Source organism: Carlito syrichta, unplaced genomic scaffold, assembly GCF_000164805.1.
Source record: "Carlito syrichta isolate Samal-C Ts95f unplaced genomic scaffold, Tarsius_syrichta-2.0.1 Scaffold308825, whole genome shotgun sequence".
Taxonomy (NCBI): domain Eukaryota; kingdom Metazoa; phylum Chordata; class Mammalia; order Primates; family Tarsiidae; genus Carlito; species Carlito syrichta.
The window spans coordinates 422,558-444,224 of record NW_007252921.1 but is presented as its reverse complement, the minus strand read 5'-3'; positions in this window follow the sequence as shown (position 1 = coordinate 444,224).

Here is a 21,667-nt window from a genome sequence, read left to right as displayed (position 1 = left end):
GCGGCCCGAGGCGCTCGCTTCCCCAGAGTCGCGTCCCTCGGGGGGAGGCTCGGGGCCGGGCGCGAGCGCGGGGGCGCGCCTCGGCCCCGGCGGAGCCGGCTCGGGAGCGCGGGCCTCGCTGGGCAGGGTTCCGCCCCTGCTGGCCGCGGCCGCCGACGTCCGCCCGCCCGCGAAGCCCGGCGCGCCCGGCACGGCCACTCCTGCGCCGTTGGTCCTGGGCCTGGAGGTTCGGGCTGCTGCTGCTTTTTTTTCTTTTAGGACGGCTGTAACTCACGTCTCCTTCTGATGTGTTTATTACTGATAGCAATTTTTTTTTAATAGAATGAATGCCGGGACGCAATAACATCATTTAAAATTATTTTGGTAAAGAACCTGGTATGGGAAGAGGTTCAGGATATTTTTCAGAGCAGTTTGTCCACAATGATTCTATTTGTGTTTTGAAATGTACATCTTTTTTTCCTATAGAATGTGCACGCATATATAAACAAATACGGGAGGCTCTATATACAAATGTTTACATATCACATTATATATTGTATATATATTATGTTTAGATAAGTTTGGAAGCTTACACATCAACAGTCTAAGTAGGTTTTTGTTTGTTTTTTGTTTTAATAGTGAGCCCACAGGCCGGTTTTGTGCATTTTCTAACTTTTTTCAATTTATGTTTTTATTTGGCAGTAGCAAGGATAGTTTTTTTAAACAAGGAGAGAAATAAATTTTTTTAACTCCTGAAGGGAACCAGAGCAGAGGATGGAAGGAGCCTTGAACGGGGCCCCCACGTGGTTACAGAGATGCATTGCCTTTCAGAATTCCTCTGCTGAGTCGGACTCTCCAAAGAGGTCCCGGGTCTACTGGGCTTGCCAGGTGTAGGGTGAGGGAATTTAACAATTCTCCCTACTTTATCATCTGCCTGGGCTGAGCGGTACATCTAGGGGATCATCCCAGATGCATTCGTCTTTATGTATAAAAATAGAATTGCCCCAGGAGTTGTCACAGGGGAAGACCTCACTCATACTGTTTCAGGCCTGCTGCCTGCCCCTGACCTTCACTACTACTACCTTAACTATTTTCTGACACCTCCTGGCCCTCAGGAATTGCCCCTCAAGTGAGTGGGTATGGGGATTCTTGCTTGCAGCTCCTAGCATCATTTTGTCTTTTGGAGTAAATTCCCAAAAGGGTAAAGTTAACCTACTCTTCCCATGGACTGTAGGAGGATGTTCCTGGATCTGCCCAGGTCCTTTTCCTATTTTTTTTCCTTTAGCTCTTCTTGACATAATCCCCTCCCAAGTTACACATGCCCTTTGTCAGGGCTGGACCCATGTTTTGTGGGTCTGAAGCTTGTATAATTTGGGGGAACACTATTTTTAAAAATCTCACAAAGTTACAAATTTAAAAGTAGGTACAGAGCTGGTGCAAGAGAGGTACTCTGAAGCTTCATTGGCTTCATTGTAAAGTCTTGGATTAAAAAAAAATCCATCCAAGTTGCTGGGAAGTCCACAATTTTGTTCTTCTTTATGGCTGCATAATATTCAGTGATTTATCACAGAAACAAAGAATGGAGCACCATATGTTCTCACTCATAAGTGAACCCTGAACATTTACCATAATACTGTAAGAAAGATATTGCCGGGGAGGGGGGCACATAACATTGATAAGGGTACCTGATCTCAAACCAGGCAAAGTGGGGACCAAAGGCAGGCCCAAACTTTACCTGTACAATGACAACTTGTATATCTAATCTTGAATTGTACCCCACATCTTTAAAATAAAATAATTTTTAAAAAGCCAGCAGGTCCATCAGAACATATTCCAACTTTGTCTAGCCTGGGACATGTGCCTTGGGGGTACTACGGGTTATGGGGGCACTGGCAGGCAAGAGACATAAAAGTTCGGCCAAACTTATCTTTCAGAGGGTGGGCCCCTTGTATTATGGGCTTCTCCTGGCTAGATAAGTTTTCTAGGAACCCATCAGCATCAGCGTACCAGCTACCATTGTTGTGAGAGGCTGTGTTCAGCTTCAGTGAATTGGGGGGGGGGATTCTTTCAGTGCATCTGCCCAATTCATGATGGGTGATTTATGAGTGCACCTGCCCACACCATGCTGAGTGTTCAGCAGTTTTTGACCAAGAAACCTACAAGTTCTGTTCAACCTCTGGTTGAGGTTCTTGCCTCATATGTAGCCTCTCATAGCTCTTCTCTCATAGCTCTTCTTGCCTCATATGTGAAGTGAGGAGACTGGAATAGATCATTGTGTAAACATCCCTGAATCTGGACTTCCTTTTACCACTGTCTTGCTTTGATACTGGACCCAGTTGAAGACCACTGCCTGTGCTCTCATTGTGGCCTATTTGGTCATCTCTCTGCATGATAATTTTCTTAGAGTCTCATAACCACCATGTGTTGGTCGGCTCCGTTCATGCTGCCCAGAAGAGCTGCTCCCAGATTACCTTGGAAAAGGGGGGTTATTCTTGTTTAAGGAAACAGGGGTGTTATCTTCATGATGGCACAGCCCCTTGAGAAAACTATTATGGAGGTATTATTATGTGCCTCCTGGAGGATAGCAGCAGTGGGGCAAAGTGTAGTTTGAGCTTAGGTGATCGATTGTTTTTCCCTCAAAGGAGTTCTTTCCAGGAGAGAATATCTGATGGGGTGGATTCTTGCTATCCAATTGGTGGTTTCCCTCTTGAGCAGAATTGAAAGCCAAGGCCCCCAGAGGAGGTGGAGGCCAGAATAGCAGTGTTAGGTTAACTCTCTGTACTTGGCAAAAACTGTCAATAACTTTATGTAGAGAGAATTGGATTACTTTCTTTTAAAGGGAGCCACAGGCATGGGAAACCTTGAAAATTTATGGGCTTCTTCTAGACCACATCCCCATCATCTATTGTGGTCCTTTGGCCTGGGTACTCATCTTGGGCAGGGAACACGACTTGCTAGTTTTCCAAGACTAGCAAATTGCCTAGCACACAACTGATAAGAAAATATAGGAGATATATGAGGGGGAACCCCCAAACACCAAAATTATCTTTTAGAGGGTGGATCCCTTGTACTACAGGCTTCTCCTGGCTAGATAAGTTTTCTAGGAACCCATCAGCATCAGAGTACCAGCTAGCATTGTTGTGAAAGACTGTGTTCAGCTTCAGTGAATTTTAGGGTGGAGAGTCTTTCAACATGTTTGCCCATTTCATGATGGGTGATTTATGAGTGCACCTGCCTGCACTGTGCTGAGTATTCGGCAGTTTTTGACAAAAAACGACGTGACTCCTGAGCCTCACCCTCCCTAATCATCTGATCTTGTCCAGAGTAACTTTTTTGTTTGTTTCCTCGATGAAAATAGTCCTCAAAGAGAAACATTTTGCTGATGTGGAAGAGGTGAAACAAAAAACAGCAAAAGCACTAAAATGCATCAAAATTGATGAGTTCAAAAACTGTTTTGAGCAGTGAAGAAAGCATCTCGATAGGTGTATTGCATCAAAGGGAGAGCACTTTGAAGGTGACTGAAGTTTAAACATGTAAGAATAAAGACACAATTTATTATAAAAAAAGTTCTGGGGTTTTCTGGGTTCCCCCCCTCATATATAATGTTTTTCAAACAGGGAAGACTTACAGAATAGGTCAAATTTGAGTTGAATCTTAAAGTATGGACAGAATGTTAATAGACAGAACACTTTGGACCAGAGAGTCATGTAGAGGTGCGAGCTGAGTAACAGCCCAGAAAAAAAGTTGAGGCAGGCAGGTACAAACTATTTTAGGAGAAGGAGAGTGATCCAGTCTGGATAGGACGTTGAGTAAAAAAGGAAAAGAGACTGAACCATGCTATAACAAGCTCCAGTGCTAAGGCTCTTAAACTTTATTAAGGCTAAGGTGCTGGAGTTGATAACTGTGGTTGAACAGAGAACAATAACTTAGTTACGGCATGATAGGGAGACTGAAGGCAGTGTGAGGGGTAAGAGATTAGTCAAGTGACTATGGCAAGAGTGCAAGCAGGAGGTGAAAAAAGATCTGACCAAATGTAGGAGCAATGGAAATGAAGAGGAAGGAACAGATTTGGGAGAGCTGTAAAGGATATGCAATAAGAGGTGGCAACCAATTGTATGCATAGTTCATGTGAAGAAGAATTTCAGGACAGCATTAAGGGGTTGAATCTAGAAACGGAGAGTGCACCTGCAACAGAAATAAAGTGATCAGAAATAGGCCATTTTTAGGAGTGTAATTTTAAAAATTCACTTTGGTCAAGCTGAGGTGGGTGTGCCAGGGCCATCTCTAGGCAGTAATTACCTAGCCTTGTTCTCAGCTCAGCTCCATCAGAGTCTCTTGGGAAGCTTGTGAAGAATATGGATTTCTGGATCCCATCCCACATTTATTGGATCTGAACTTTAGATGATGGGTCCTGAATATTTTGGGGAAAACCTGCTTTAAAAGAGGGTGTATTTCAAACAAATTCTTTGTAGGGAACAAGGGTAAAGGTGAGACTGTAATGGCAGTCAAGTTTGGGAAGTGATGACTTGCTCTACCTTCCACCTAAGACAGAAATATATTGCAAAGCATCCTTTGTTTGGTCCTCCAGCCTTTGCAAAAAGAAAGAAGACAAGCCTCCTTGGACTGATATGTGAGAACTTACAGAGCCTTTCCCTCCATTTCTAACTATAGCTCAGCCTGTCTGCATATGTGTCATAAGCAGGCACAAGAATTCCACTCCAGTGCCTTTGCTAATACTTTCCTCCTCCTCTTGCCCACCTAAAGTTCTCCCATCTTTCCCAGACCAGCTCATGCCCTAATTCTTCCAATGAGGTCTTTCCATTCCAATCAACCCCGCAGCAAACTCTGCCTTGTCCCAATTCTAATAACTTCTATTATTGGTACCATTCATTTGACACTTTGAGAGAAAGCTTACAACACAAGGTAATAGACTCACCTCATAGATAAGTTCCCTAAGAACAGGAACTGTGTGTTTTTTCTCTTGTCTCTCCTGCAGTAATACAGAGTATGTTTAGAGAACATAAACTAATGACTTAGTGCAAGTCTTAATTGCTCTATTGATGTGATAAACTATAGTTCCAAGAATCATCACTCTCTTCTGGTCTACTACCACTGCAATCCCTATCCCCTCTACACTCTTACTGAGCATTCCTGGAGAAATCTTAGGATAGTTGGTCATGAAACATCTGCATCTTACCCTGAAGGATCCTGGAAAGAGATCACATGTCAACTCAGGGCATCAGAGAGATAGAGAGCATGGGGTTCAAACTGTATAGATGTAGAGGCTACTCACCCATGCATTCTTGCAGGTGTTTCCTATGCTCAGGCAGGTACAACAGTGTGTATGGACCTCTATTTTTCTAGCTGCTCCCTTAGGCCTGAGATTTTCCCTTGGGAACAGGCACGCAGGCTAACAGTTAGGTTTAAGGCTTTCAAAAAGCTTGTGTTGGTCATTACTGCTCACCAAATATTTCCAGTTGGCTTCCCTTGAGGAGCATGGCTACACTATACTTTCTGGCCTCTTCAGGTTGGGTTGAGCCATGTGACAAGTTCTGGCCAATGAGATGTGCGTGAAAGTACATCTTTTCTGGGCTGAGCATTTAATTACACGTTGTGGCCCTCCAAAGATTTCTTCCCCTCTGCCAGGTGACCAGCAATATTTGAGAAAGTAGCTACTGTATCCAGGCGGGAAATAGAATAGAGCCACCAGGCAACCCATGACAAGCATATAGCATGAGCGTGACAATTTTTGCTGTAATAAGCCACATTATTTGGGAATTGCTTGCTACACAGCTCAACCTTGCTTATCCTGACTGATACAAAGGCTTGGTGAAAGTTGGCCAGGCCTTGAGGTAGGTGTCCATGGGCTCCAGCTGGTATTGGTTCAAGCTTACCTTCACATACACTGACTGAGGGCTTCCACAGTGAGCATAACCCTCCAGGTGTCAGAGGGCAAAGGCTGGAAAACTTGCAGCTGGCCCTGGAGTCTTTCCCACAGAGAAAGAGCTAAGTCCCTCTTAGAATCTCTTGGGGAAAGTTGCAGAGGGTGATGATTTTCAGGGCCATGGCTCTGAGGAGCTACTACCTTTCCAGATCTTCTGCTGGGAGACTCTCAGGCCTCTGGGGTCGACTTACTGTGGCCAGTGCTTCTTAAACATTCTATACCAGAGACCTCATGGACAGAGACAAGTAAATCTGTGCCCTGTGAGTCTGGACACTGCCTGAACTGGCCCTCAGTGAGCCAGAAGTGCTGAATTATCATCTGTGTAAACCTTATAGTCTTCTTTTAAAAACTTTCTGTGTAAACAATCTGTGTAAACCTTATAGTCTTCTTTTAAAAACTTTCATGCTTGCTTTAGTCTTAAAAGTTTGTTTTGATTTATTTGATGTTTCAAGACCCCTTCCTTGCTCCCACATCTCTCGTCACTCTGGACCTCCCTCCCAGGAGGTCTGTGCTCATATCTGAGAAGCACAACTTCGGGACATCTTAGGTGTTGCCGTGTTTCCATCGTGATGACATCACCATCAGTCAATCTTGAGGTAAGATCCTGATGTGGTATTGGAGAGCCAGGGGCAAGGTGGGCAAGGGCAAATGTGTGGAGGAAGTTTCAGTGCCCTGGTAGTCAAGCCTTTCATGTTTTCTAGAACCTTCTATATCCTCAATTATTCTGTTGTACTGATGTCAAACCTGCCTACACCAAGGGTGTTGATGACTAATAACAGCTTAGAGAGTAACCCATCCTAGAGCCCCTGCATTTTCCCTGGGGTCAGAGTTTTGAGCACAGGAATGAAAGACTGAACAACAGGGCATTCCAAGCTCCCTCAGCAGAGTGAAAGACTCTGGGCCTGAATGCTCCAGGGCAGAAATGAGGTCGCCTTGCACCAGTAGAAATGAGGCATACAGTGAAAGAATATAGGTATTTTCTTCAAGCAAACTCCAAATATGAAAAAATCTAGACATATATGAAACAAGCATCAGAGTTTGTTTTCAGATTCATTTAAAAACTGAACGACTAAAGTCATTGAATTTCCTCATAACTAAAATCTTCACAGCTTTTGAAAATAGAGTTCTAGTTATGAAAATTAGATTTCTCACCATGCACATTCAGGAGCACTTACTCTACAGAACATAACCCACTCCATCAATGACTTTATTAATTACAATAGAAACAAGCTTATTACTCAGATTCTGACTCATATTTACAAGAGATTTTGAAGTTTTATATGACTGATCTATGAGTCATCAATTTTTGATGACCTCATAATGAATACAATACTGTCTTATGGCTTTCAGAGCGGGGGAAGCCTGTCACATCAAGGCTAGTCAGATGAAATTAGGAATGTTTTATAGGGACATTGAGTCCTTTCTAGCTCAAGTAGTGACAAAGCTCACTCAGTAGAAATTAGTCAACAAGTCTATACTGAGTGATTACTGGGTCCTCAACCCAGTATTGGGCATGAAGCATGTATAATCAAGGTGACTATATTTTCTAAACAAAAAACCCAAGGTTTTGGTAGAAGAAAAGATCTTTATGTCACTTACTGATGCTAAGATATAGTCTGGGAGATGTAATTTGAATCTCAAATATAGAAAAATCTGGGACAATTTATACATTCATCTGAATAAAAGAATATCTGCATGCCTTGCCTGGAAGTCAGGGAATTCTTTTTTTTTTTTTTTGAACTGGAGTCTCACTCTGTCACCCAGGCTGGAGTGCAGTGGCATGCTCACAGCAACCACAACCTTGACCTGCTGGACTCAGGAGATCCTTCTGCCTCAGTCTTCCAGGTAGCTGGAACCACAGGTGTGTGTCACCATACCCAGCTAATTTTTTGATTTATTGCAGAGACAAGGTCTCACCAGGTTGCCCAAGCTGGTCTCAAACCTCTGGGCACAGAAAATCCTCTTGCCTTCACCTCCCAAAGTGCTGGGATAACAGGTATGAGCCACCGCACCCAGCTAAGGAAATCTTCTGAAAGCAAATAACCTGAGCTGAACAGAGAAGGATAAGTAGGAGTTTGCTAAGTAGACAAGATGAGTCAAGGACTATTCCAGACATAAAATAGAATGTCTGAGGTATGAGAAATGAAATCATACTTAGAAAATGACAAGAAAATTCAGTATGGCTAGAGTGGTGAGTGATCTTGGAATGGGGGGGAAGAGATAAGATGGAGATGAGATCATAAGTAGTTCTGCATACTAAGTTCATAATGTTATTATCTAGCAAAGTCAAGTGCTGTCAAATCATTTTAGCTCCAAGCTCCTTTGTTCAAATAAAAACCTGAGAAGTGCATTAAAAAAAAAAAAAGACAAGGCCTCATTCTGTTGCTCAGGCTGGAATGAAGTGGCATGATCATAGCTTACTGCAGTCTCAAACACCTGGGCTCAAGCAATCCTCCCACCTCAGTCTCCTGAGTAGCTGGGACTACAGGTGTGCACCATCACGACTGGATATTAATCAATTTTATTTTTATTTTAGAGATAGGGTCTCATTATGTTCCCTAGGTCAGTCTCAAACTCCAGGCCTCAAACAATCCTTCCACCTTGACTCTCAAAGTGCTGGTATTACAGGCGTGAACCACCATACCCAAGCATAATTAAATTCTTTTTCTTTTTTTTTCTCCTTCCTTCCTCCCTTTTGAAATGAAATCAGTGAGAAACTGCTTTGTGGGAATGTGGAGGGAAGGGTGGGGTTCACAAGCCCCCATCTTCCACATCTCTACTGAAGGTCTTAGAAGAATTTCCAAAGAATACACTTTGGAAACCACTGATTAGGAATTGGAGAGTGATAAATTCTGAGCAGGAAGTACAAAATGAAAAAGACATATGGAGAGATTATTCTTGAGGTTGTATGAATGGTTGATTTAAGGGGAGAGTGACAAATACCAAGAAGTAAGCATAACAGTTCAGGCGAGACACAGTGAGAAGGAAAATTGGAGTACAGTTGCCAAGAAGAGAGGTTCTAATAAACACACCACGCTTTCAGTTTGGCCCCTTGCAGTGCTAGATAAAAACTGACGTCCAATTTGGAATCATATCATTTGCAGATTGATCTATGGTGATCTGTTCTACCCTAACTGCCTGCCAGAAGGAAAAGTAAATTCTCTCTGAAAGAAAATAACATCTTGCAGAGTCTCAAAATATCCCTACAAGTTTTCAAATATAGTGTCTATCACTCAGTCAAAACAACCAAACATCCAAAAAGATAAAAAATGAGTGAGAATCAAGAAAAACACAGATAATTGATATAAGTTGCAGGGAAGCCAGATAGTGAAGTTACCAGACATGAGCTTTAAACTAACTGTGATTTATAAGTTTGAATGTGATTAATAAATGACAGGATATATAATTTCAATAGACAATTGGATACAATAAAAACGAATCAAACTGATTTTATAATATATATATAAAAAACTAAATAGATGAGTTTAGCAGCAGAGTGGGCACAGCTGAAGCAAGAATTAGTCAACTAGAAGAAAGATCAAAAGAAAATATCCAGAAAGGAATGAAAAGCAACAGAAAAAGTAAGTATTCGTGTAAGTCTACATTCATTTTTACTATTTAAAGCAATAATAATAATATTTATAATCTTTAGATTGTATGTAAGATTTTTCAAAACATGACAACAATAATAGAAAAGGCAAGATAGAGGATAAATAGACCTAAAATGTAATATCCTTATGTTTTCTGGGAAGCATTAAGAGTAATAACTTAACATTTTAATATGTCACGGTCATATGTTGTAACATCTAAAACTGCTAAATGAATAATAAAAAAGAATATATAACTTTATTAGTTTCCTAGGGCTGCTAACAAAATGCCACAAACTGGGTGGCTTAAAACAACAGAAATTTATTCTCTTATGGTTCAGGAGGCCAGAAGACAATGAGCAAGGTGTTCTCAAGGCCATACTTCCATCAAAGTTTCTAGGGGAGTATGCTTCCTTGTCTCTTCCATCTTCTAGTGGCTCCTAACATTCCTTGGCTTGTCACCACATCACTCCAATCTCTTATCCATCTTCATATGGCCTTGATTATGTGTCTTTTCTCTCTTGTATGGGAATTCTCACTGGATTTACAGCCCATTCTAGCTCTTACTTTAGTACATATACCAAAACTGTATTTCCAAGTAAGGTTACATTCTGAGGTTCTAGATGGACATGGATTTTGAAGGAATGCTCTTCAACCCAATACAATAACAAAAAATAATTTAAAAATGAATAAATAATGAAGATAAGAACAGAAATGAAATGTTTATAGACAGAATCAGCAAAGCTAAAGTTAGTGAAAAAAACTAACAAAATTGATAAGCCATTAGCAAGATCAAGAGAAAAAAGTAAGAAGACACATATGGCCAATATCAGAAATGAGAGAAAACTTCACATCTGGGAGATAAAAGAGATATATTATGAACACTTTAATGCTAATAATCTAAAAAACTAGAAGAAATTTTCAAAGTTTGAAAAAACAGAATTTATCAAAACTAACCAAGAAGAAATAGAAAAGTAAATATTTATATTTATTAAAAGGAATCTATCATCAATAACCTTCCCAAAAAGAAAGCCTCAGTCTCTAAAGCCTTCACTGGTGAACTCTTCCAAATATGTAAAGAAGAACTAATCTAATCTTAAATGCAGTCTTTCAGAGAATTGGAAAATAGGGAGGGCTTCTCAATATATTTTATGAGACCAATATAGCATTGATATTAAAACCTGATAAAGACAAGTGAAGAAAATTATAGGCCAATCTCTATTGTTTATGTGAAAAAATCCTATAGAGTAATGAAGAACACAATAGTTGGTGTGGTTTTGGGCATGAATAAATATGTAGCTCAGTGGAACAGAATAAAAGGTCTAGAAACCAACCTATACCTACATGAGCACTTGATTTATAACAAACTTGATGCTACAGAGTTACTGAAGAAGGAATGGCTTTTTCAATCAGTGATACTGGGTTAGCTAGAAAACCATATGGAAACCCAGTTTAGACCCTCACCCTATAGAGCAAAATCAATTCCTAACAGATTATATCTCTGAATGTAAATGTAAAAAAAAAACACAATATTTTTCTGGAAGAAAGTCTAAAAGGATATTTTTGTGCCCTGATGTGAAAGTAAAGATTTACTCAAGAGAGGAAAAAACCCCAAAACACTAAACATAAAGGAAAAGATTGATAAATCAGACCATAATAATTAATAATACTCGGCTGGTTACAGTGGCTCATGCCTACAATCCCAGCACTTTGGGAGGCTGAAGTGAGAGGATTGCTTGATCCTAGGAGTTCAAGACTAGTCTGGACAACATAGTGAGACCTCTTCTCTACAGAAAATTTTAAAAATAGCTGGGTGTGGTGGCACATGCCTGTAGTCTCAGCTACTTGGGAGGCTGAGGTAGAAGCATCTCCTGAGCACAGGAGGTGGAGGCTGCAGTGAACCATTATTATGTCACTGCACTCCAACTTTGGTGACAGAGTGACATCCTGACTTAAAAAAAAATTAAGAATTCTGTTCACCAAATGACATTATTAAGAAAGCTAGTGGTCAAAGAGAAGATATAATTAACCAAAAAAATCTATACCCAAATAGAAAGATAATGCCTACAAACCAGTGAGGAAAAACAGAAAACCCGATAGAAAAATGGGACTGGAACAGAAAAAGATCATATCCAAATGGATAATAAATTGGTGCATACAACCACTTTGGAAAATTGTATGTTATTAACTACCCAAACAGAAAAGTTACATATCTATGACCCAGCAATTCTACTTCTAGGTATATATTTAACAGAATGTGTACTTGTGTTTTTCAAGGACATACACCAATATGTATGTAGCTGCTATTCCTAATAGCCCTAAGCAGACAAAAACCCAAATACTCTTTTATAGTGGGTTAGGTAAATAAATCATGATGGATTTGTATAGTAGAATACTATACAGCAAGGACAATGAACATACCATTCCTACGTACAGTAGTTATAGTTAGATATCATGAATGTGATATTAGGAGAAAGATATATGAAGTTCAAAAATAGGTCAAAAATGCTGTTGAAGTTAAAATAGTTGTTACTTTGGAGAGAGGATTTTATAAACGGGAGGAAGCACAAGGGTGGTTTTTGGGTTGCTGGTCATGTTTTTTTCTCGTTTTTGTTTTTAAATTTTAAAAACAATTCTTAACTTACTTTGACAAATCTTAAACCTATAGAAAATTTATAAAAATAGTATGAGGAAAATCCTCATACTCTTTACCTGGATCACCTATTGTTAACGTTTTGCCACATTTGCTCCATCTCTTTCTTTCTCTCTTTATACACATATGTGAATATACCTCTCTCTCTCTCTCTCTCTCTCTCTCTCTCTCTCTCTCTCTCTGTGTGTGTGTGTGTGTGTGTGTGTGTGTAGAGGGGTGAGGGAGAGAGGGAGAGAGACAGATGGAGACAGATAGAGAGAGAGAAGGAGAATGAATACCATTAGAAAGTTAGTTGACATTCTGGCACCCATAAATATTTCAACATATGTCTTCTAAGAACAAAGGCATTCTCCTACATAACCAAACATACCCAGAAAGTTTATAAATGATACAATCATCTATTATGCAATCACTATCCTATATTTCTCAATTGTCTCAATAGCATTAACGATAGTTATCTTTTATTTCCAATGCTGGAGGCAGTCAAGGTTCATATATTTTATATGGTTGTCATGTGTTTTTAGATCACTTTAATCTAGAATACTTCTCTAGCCTTCTGTTTTCTTTCAGAAAATTGACTTTTTTTACTATTTAGTTTTTTCAGTCAGAGTCTCACTCTGTTGCCCAGGCTGGAGTGCGGTGGCACAATCACAGCTACCACAGCCTTGACCTGCTGGGTTCAGGTGATTCTTCTGCCTCAGTCTTCCAAGTAGCTGAAACTACAGATTTGCCCACCACATTTAACTAATTTTTTGACTTATTGTAGAGATGAGGTCTGACCAAGTAGCCCAGGCTGGTCCTGAGCCCCTGGGCTCCAGCAATCCTCTAGCCTCCACCTCCCATAGTGCTGGGTAGGATTACAGGCATGAGCCACTGCACCCAGCAGGAAATTAACATTTTTGAGGCGTCCACACTAATTGTTTTGCAGAATGTCACTCCATTCAATGTACACAACAGCGTGGCTGGATTTCACAATCATAACATAAGTGTATGTAAAGTTCAAAAATATGTTAAAAGTTAGTAGTTACTTTGGGGGTTTGTCTGATTGTTTCCTAATTATTTAAAGTTCAATATTTTGACAAGTTATTACAGAGTTGATATTGTGTCTTTCTCAGGGCATCTCATTAGAAGGCAAGAATGTCAATTTGTCCCACTACTGGTAAAGTTCAATTTGATTATTCGTTTAAGTGGTATTTGGCAGACTATTCTAGATCCCATTCCTCCCAATTTTTTGACTAACAAATATAGCATCTATTAATGAGTCCTACCCAAATCAATTATTACAGTGATGGTTATAAAATGATTTTATATTTCTATCATTTCATCTACATTTATTAGTTGACTTTTTTTTGGTAAGGAAAAGCTTTTCTTTCTCTCTCCCCCTGAAACAAAAAAGCTTATTAATATGAATACATGGAGTCTTTAATTTAATAGCTGTAACACATTCCTATCTTTATTTGTTGTGATGCTCAAATTATTCCAAATTTAGCTAGATGTGTCTCTTCAAGCTGAATCTCTTGACATGCTCTCATCATTTTTAAGCACTTTTTAACTTTCTGGAACAAGAGGTTCCTTCGTTCATCTTTTAGGTTTCTTGCCCAACCCTGCAATCAGCCATTTCTCCAGGAGTTCCTAGTTCCTTTTAATGACAAGACATGGATCTTAGGAGTGCTCATTGCAATGGAATGGCTGTTTCTAGCTCCTTTCCGAAGGCAGAGTTAGGAAATGAACACGTGTGCATGTGCGTGTACGTGCGTACGTGTGTGTGTGTGTGTATGTGTGTGTGTGTATTCACATAACTACTTACAATTCTAGTCCAAAACCGTAGTTCTTCTTTGCCCTCTTCCACTCCATATTTATATTTCCTGTCTCCCACTAGAACCCTAGTTCTCCCAAAATATCAACATATGGGTTTTGTAAGTTATACCAAAATAACATACTAAATAAAATTCAATATCTCATAGTTCATTATTTCCCTTTTTTCTTAGAATATTGTATTTATCAATAATATTATATTTTCTCAGAATATCTTGTGGTTATATTATCAATGTAATATACATTCGATTTATTCTTTTCATTTATATTTATTTTTAGCTTTATCTCATCATATTTGTCACTTTATTTTTTGGAAATGTAAAACATGAAAAAGATTCAAAAGTCAAGGCTATGAAGATGTGTATTCAGGCCGGGCGCGGTGGCTCACACCTGTAATCCTAGCACTTTGGGAAGCAAAGGCAAGAGGATTGCCTGAGCCCACGGGTTTGAGACCAGCCTGGGCAATATGGCAAGACCTCGTCTCTACAATAAATCAAAAAATTAGCTGGGTGTGGTGGCACGCACCTGTACTTCCAGTTACTTGGAAGGCTAAGGCAGAAGGTGAGTATGCCACTGCATACAAGCCTGTGGGTGACAGAGTCAGACTGCAACTAGAAAGGAAGGAAGGAAGGAAGGAAGGAAGGAAGGAAGGAAGGAAGGAAGGAAGGAAGGAAGGGGGAAAGAAAGAAAGAAAGAAAGAAAGAAAGAAAGAGGGAAAGAAAGAAAGAAGGGGAAAGAAAGAAAGAAAGGAGGGAGGGAGGGAGGGAGGGAGGGAGGGAAACTGTGTATTCAGAGAGGAGCCGTTACCTACTCCCTTTTCTTCATTTTATTTCCATCTATTCCTGAGTAATGTTCTATTTCTTGATCTTTTTATTTTGATCTATCTATTTTTTATTATTCTTAAAGCTGATCACATGGCTTGTGCTCATTTGTCTGCTTCATATATGAATGAAAATATTCCAAGTGACATAGTAGTCAGTGTTCAGTCAGGGAAGCAGAATCGCTGTAAATATTATTGAAAAAGATGATTGTTAAAGGAATAAGCTCTTGCACAATTATAGACTGAGCTAGAAGAAGTAACAATCCAGAAGGGGGAGATGGAGGATCAAAGATCAGCCACTAAGCAAACTTACTAAAACGTGGTGCTGAGGTGGGTAAGTTGAGACTGCAGGGAACATTGGGAAGACAAGCACTTCCAGCTGCTGGAGTGAGACCGCGAAGGGGACTGGGGAAAACTTGGTAGAAAGTTACTATTTCTGCTTAGCTACCACTTCTGCAGGTCCTCAGCCAAGTATCTAGTGGTGGTCTTGGGACTGCCGCTGATGGGCCGGGTAGGCAACTGGAAAGAAGAGCTAGACACAGAATGAAGGAGAACAAGATGAGCTGGAATCTGTGGATGTCTGCATCTGTATGTCACAGCACCCAACAACAACAACTTTCAGAGAATCGTGGCTGCTGCTTCACTTCCACCTCCCAAATATCACTCAAATTATTCTTTTGTCCAATTCTAACTGGTAACTAGATAGGACAATGATTTTGGGAAAGTAGTTCCAGCTATACCAATTTGATACAGTACAAACTGCCACATGAGAGATGGTCTTAGGGCAGTGAGTGTTATGGAGAAAGGGGGGAAAATTAGGGAGATGTATATGTGTTAGAATTGATCAAATTCATTAATTAATTAGGTGAGAAAAATGAGGAAAGGGGAAATCTAAAATGACTTTCAGGCTGTGACTTAAACAACTGAGTGGATGATGGTACCATCTACTGAGACAAAGACTCCAGATGAGCAGTAGGAGATAATGGAGACAGGGAGACAGGGTATGTAGTGTTTTCTATGTTGAGTTTGAGGAGCTGGTGGGACTTCATTGCTGCCCAGGCTAGCGTGCAGTGGTACGATCATAGCTCACTGCAGTCTCGACCCTCTGGGGTCAAAGGATCCTCCCTCCTTAGCCTTCCAAGAAGCTGTGACTACAGGCAAGTGACATGGGACTTTTAAGCAGAGATATGCAATAGGATCCATAGATAGCACTATAGATTTAAATAAAGAATGAACTTATGCTTATGACTAATACTTATCCCCTTAATGACTGGATTTATCCTCCTATTTACAACAAACAACAAATAAAATAAATATATGAAACTGGTTTCAAGACACTGGGCATCAGGCAACAAGTATAGTGATCCCTGAGCAATGGAACATGAATCCTATCAATGCAACAATGTATTACCTTGGGAAGCTTCTAGGCTATGGCACAGGAAAGAAAAACTCAGCTACAGCCCTGTGAACTTCAGGAATTGAGGAAATGGACCTGTGAGTCTCAGGAAACAAAGGCAGTTAGAGTTTGCAGAAAAGAATACCGGAGAGAAGAGAACTGCCCAGAGGTGGAGAATTGTGGAACTCTGCAGAGAATCATGCTCAAACGCTCAAATAGGCACTGATCAGCAAGTGTCCATGAGGAAACACGCCAAGGCCAGGGATAGAACCATCTTAAAGAATGAGTGGTAAAAATGTCTGGTGTTCACATTGGAAATATTGTCTATTCCCACCAGCCAACCTAGAGTCAGACTTTATGAATCATGGGGCAAAAACAAAGTAATATTTAACTTCAAGAGAAAAGAGACAGGAAAAGGGATTAATGAATCAGTCCAGGGAAAGTGAGGTAAATTGAAAGAATACTTCTGTCCTGACCCAGGCGGTACATCAGTGTGTCTTGCAAAGAAGAGTCTTTGATTATGGGTAGAGCCTTCAGCGGCAGATGCTGGTTGCTTATCATAAGTGACAGCAAGATGGTATATATTAAGATGGCTGTTTCAAACCAGTGAAGTCTGGCAATTTTTTTTTTTATGGCCAGAGAGTCGTCTGGTGCTGACTGGTAGTGGAAGAGTGTGCTTATCTGTTTGGATGCTGTCTTTATTGATTAGGCAAAACATCTGGTCCTTGTTGGCATGATGGTTGTTAAAATGTAAGATGTAATCTTTTTCTAATATGGAGTCACTTATGTCAAAGGTGCTCTTTACACAAGTCCACATCTCCAGTACTTATGACTGACTGGCTATCAATTGGGAGTTCCCATGACCTCCTCCTTGTGTTTGATTATTTGCTAGAATGGTTCACAAAACTCAAGGAAATACTTACATTTACCTGTTTATTATAAGAGATATCACAAAAGATACATACAAACGGCCAGGTGAAGGGGATCGTCGGACAAGCTATGTGGGAAGGGGCACAGAACCTTCATGTGTTCAGCAACCTGAAAACTCTTTGAAGGCTATCCTTTTAGGTTTTTATGGAGGCTTATTTACAAAGGCTTGATTGAATAAATCATTGGTCATTGGTAATCAACTCAATTTTCAGTCTTTCTCCCCTTCCTGGAGGTAGGAGTGTGGGGCTGAAAGTTGTAACTTTCTAATTACACAATTGATTCTCCTGGCAACCAGTTCTTATCCTGAGGCTATCCAGGAACCAGCAGCCATCAGTCATCATATTAGCATACAAAAAGACACTTATGACTTCAGAGATTTCATGGATTTTAGAAGCTGTGTGCCAGGAAATAGAGAAATATATATATATTGTTACAAACATCCAAATACCTAGAGATAAAACTACAATGTGTTGTAATTAACAAAAGATTAGACCATGTAGAAGAAAAGACTCATGAACTTGAAATCATAGCAATAGAACTATTCAGAGTGAAATGCATAGAGAAAAGAGAATTTTTATTTTATTTTAAAGTTGTGGGGTACAAATGAGGATTTACTACATAAGTAGGTTGCATGCAGGTGAAGTTTGATATTCTAGCTGGCCTTCTCTCTCCCTGATAGTGGACCAGATACCCAATGTGTTACCACATGCTCCCCTCTCTCCTTCCTCCCTCTCTTAGCAGTGTCCAATGTCTGCCAATCACAGCCCTGTGCTAGTGTGATCAGTGATCAGGGCCCACTTTTGAATGAGAACATGCGGTATTCAGTTCTCTGTTTCTATGTTGATTCATTTAGTGTGATGGTCCCCAGCTGCACCCAAATTGCTGCAAAGACCAAGCTTTTTTTCTTCTTCATGGATGCTTAATATTTCATCATGTATATGTGACACATTTTATTTATCCAGTCCACTCTTGATGGGCATCTGGGTTGTTTTCATGTCTTTGCTATTGTGAAGTGTTGCAATAAACATCTGTGTGCAGGTGTCTTTTTGGTAGAGCAATTTATGTTTCTCTGGGAATGTATACATCCCAGAAGAGGGATTGCTGGATCATATGAAAGCTCAGTTTTTAGTTCTTTGAGAGTCACCACACTGCTTTCCACAAAGGCTGAACTAGCTTACATTCTCACCAACAGTGTAGAAGTGTCCCCTTTTCTCTGAAGCTGTGCCAGCACCTGTTGTTTTTTGACTTATTAAAGATAGCCATCTTCACCAGTGTTAGGTGGTATCTCACTGTAGTTTTGATTTGAATTTCTCTGATGATTAGTGTTGCTAAGCATTTTTTCATGTGTTTGTTAGCTGCTTGTATGTCATCCTTTGAGAAGTGTCTGCTCGTGCTCTTTGCCCACTTTTTAATGGAGGTTTATTGTTTTTGAAAAGGTAATTTTTTTAAAAATAGAAAGAAGAACAGAACATCAGTGAGCATGAAATAGTTCCTGAAAGAGAGTATGGGGGAAGGAAAGAGACATATTAGAAGATTGATCCCCAAATTTGATTAAAATGATACATCCACAGATCCAAGAAACTCAATAAACTCTGGGTACAAGAAACATGAAGAAAATGACACCAAGTTACATCATAGTCATAGTCATCATCAAATTACTCAAAACCAGTAATAAAGGAAATCTTAAAAGCAACCAGAGGGGGAAAAAGTGCTAGGTGCATAAGAACAATTATAAGGATAACAAATATTTTATCAACGAAAGCAAGAAAACAGTAGAGCAACATTTTTTAAAGAACTGGAAGAAAACTGCCAACCTAAAATTCTATACTAAGTGAAAATGTCTTTCCAAAGCAAAGGTGATATGAAAACATTTTCAAACATAATAAAGTCAAAACAATCACCAGTAGATCCACCAGTAGACAAATGTTAAAAGAATTCCTGGGTGACTGAGGCAAGTGGATTGCCTGAGTCTGCAGGTTTGAGGCAACTTGGCGAGACCTCGTCTCTACAAGAAATAAAAAATTATCTGGGCGTGGTAGTACACATCTGTAGTTCCAGCTACTTGGAAGACTGAGGTGGAAGGATCGCCGGAACTCAGCAGGTTGTGGTGGCCTTGAGTGTGCTACTGCACTCCAGTCTGGGCAACAGAGTGAGACTACAATTCAAAAAAAAAGAAATTCTTCAGGAAGAAGGAAAATGATGCTAGATGGAAAATGGATCCATACAAAGGAATAAAGAGTATTGGAAATGGTAACTATGAAAATATATATAATTTTTCTTAATTTTTAGATTTCTTGAGAGATATTGTATATTGTTAAATATACAATAACAATAGCACAAAGTTTGGTGGGGAGAAATGTAAGTACACTATTGGAAAGTTTTTAAACTACACACGTAGTGGTATCATATCCCTGAGAAGTAGTCAAAGATAATTTAAAGGGATATAATATAAGCCATAAAATAATCCTAAAATAACACAACAGAGAGTTGTAGCTAATAAGTTAACAAAGGAGGTAAAATGAAAACATAAAAATAATCAATTAATATAAAAGAAGGCAGAAAAAGAAGGTAAAAGACGTGAAAATAATGAATTTGAATGTAAATAGAAAATAGACATGAAAATAATGAATTTGAATGCAACCATATCATAAATCTCATTAAATGTAAGTAGTCTAAACACCTCATATAAAAGACAGAGATTATTAGATTTAATTTTTTTTAAAAGAGAAAGATTCAACTACATGCTACTCAAAAGAAATATACTTTAAATATAAAAGCATAAAATTAAAGATATGCCATGCTAACACTAATCAAAAGAAAGCTGAATTTGCTATATTAACTATGTTAACAACAGAAAAATTGGTTTTCAGAGCAACAAATATTACATAGATAAAGTCATTTCATATTGGTAAAGGGTTCAATTGATCAAGAGGATATAACAATCATAAATCTCTCAATAGCAGAGATTCAAAATACATGCAGTAAAACTGATAGAGCTGAAAGAAGTAATAGACAGATTTACAATTATAGTCAGACTATGTCTTTCCTTTCTGTTGCTACCATAGAAAACCTAAGACTGCATAGTTTAACAAAGGAAAGAAAGTTATTTCTTACATTTCTGAAGGCTGGGAAGTTTAAGGGCATAGTGTCAGCATCTGCTTGATGTCTGGTGTGAACATTCTTGCTACTTCATAACATGGTCAGAGGCAACAGATGGCAAGAGGGCAAGAGTATGTGTGTTAGCTCAGATCTCTCTTCCTCTTCTTATAAAGTGATCAGTTCCATCATAAGGGCTTCATCCTAATGACCTTGTCTAATCTAATTAGACAAAGGCCCTACCTCCAAATACCATCAACATATGAATTTGGGGATTAAGTTTCTAAGATATAAAATTTGGGGAACAAATTCAAAACATAGCAGACTATTTCAATCCCTCACTCAATAAAGTGAGATTATAAGTAAAGAGATATTGCAAAAATATAGAAGATTTGGACAACACTACCAATGAAATTGACCTAATTGGCATTTACAATTCTCCATCCAATAAGCAGAATACACACTCTTTTCCCGTGTGCATGAAATATTGACCAAAAGAGACCATAACCTGGTACATAAAAATAATCTGAATAAATTTTAAAGAAATAAAAATATGTTCTCTGGCCATATGTTGTTATTAAGTTAGAAATAACAACAAAAAGTTTTTAGAAAATCCCCATTTTGCTAATGAAACAACACATTTCTAAATAGCCTAGAAGTCAAAGAACAAATCAAAACTTTAGTTAAAAAGTATTTTGATATGAAGAAGAGTGAAAATACAGCATATCAAAATTTGTGGCATCTCACTAAAGCAGCAATTTGGGGGACATTTATAGTACTAAATGCTTATATTAGAAAAAAAGAAGGTCTCAAATTAAAGACTTCTATTTCCATCTTAAAGACTCTAGAAAAACAAAAGCAAAGTAAACTCAAAGTAAGTAGAAGAAATAAAATAATAATAATTATTATTCTAATGAAACTACACAAAACTTTAAAGTTAAGAAAATTACAAACCAATATCTCTCAAGAACATAGATGCAAAAATTCCAAATAATTTAACAATTTAAATCAATGGTATATAAAAAAGAATGTTATTTTCATAATCCACTGGAATTTATCCCAGGAATTCAAGGTTTTTTTTGTTTTGTTTTGTTTTGAGTTGGAATCTCACTCTGTCACCCAGGCTGGAGTGCAGTGGCATGCTCATGGCCACTGCAGCCTTGACCTGTTGGGCTCAGGCGATCTTTCCTCCTCAGTCTTCCAAGTAGCTAGAACTACAGGCATATATCACAATGTCTAGCTAATTTTTTTATTTATTGTGGGGATGAGGTCTTATAAAGTTGCCCAGGCTGGTCTCGAACCCCTGGACTCAGACAGTCTTCTCGCAGCCCTCTCCCAAAGTGCTGGGATTATAGATGTGAGTCACTGCGCCTGGCCAAAGTTGTTTTAAAATTAGAAAATCAATCAGTGTAATTTACCACATCAACAAACAAACAAGCAAACAAAA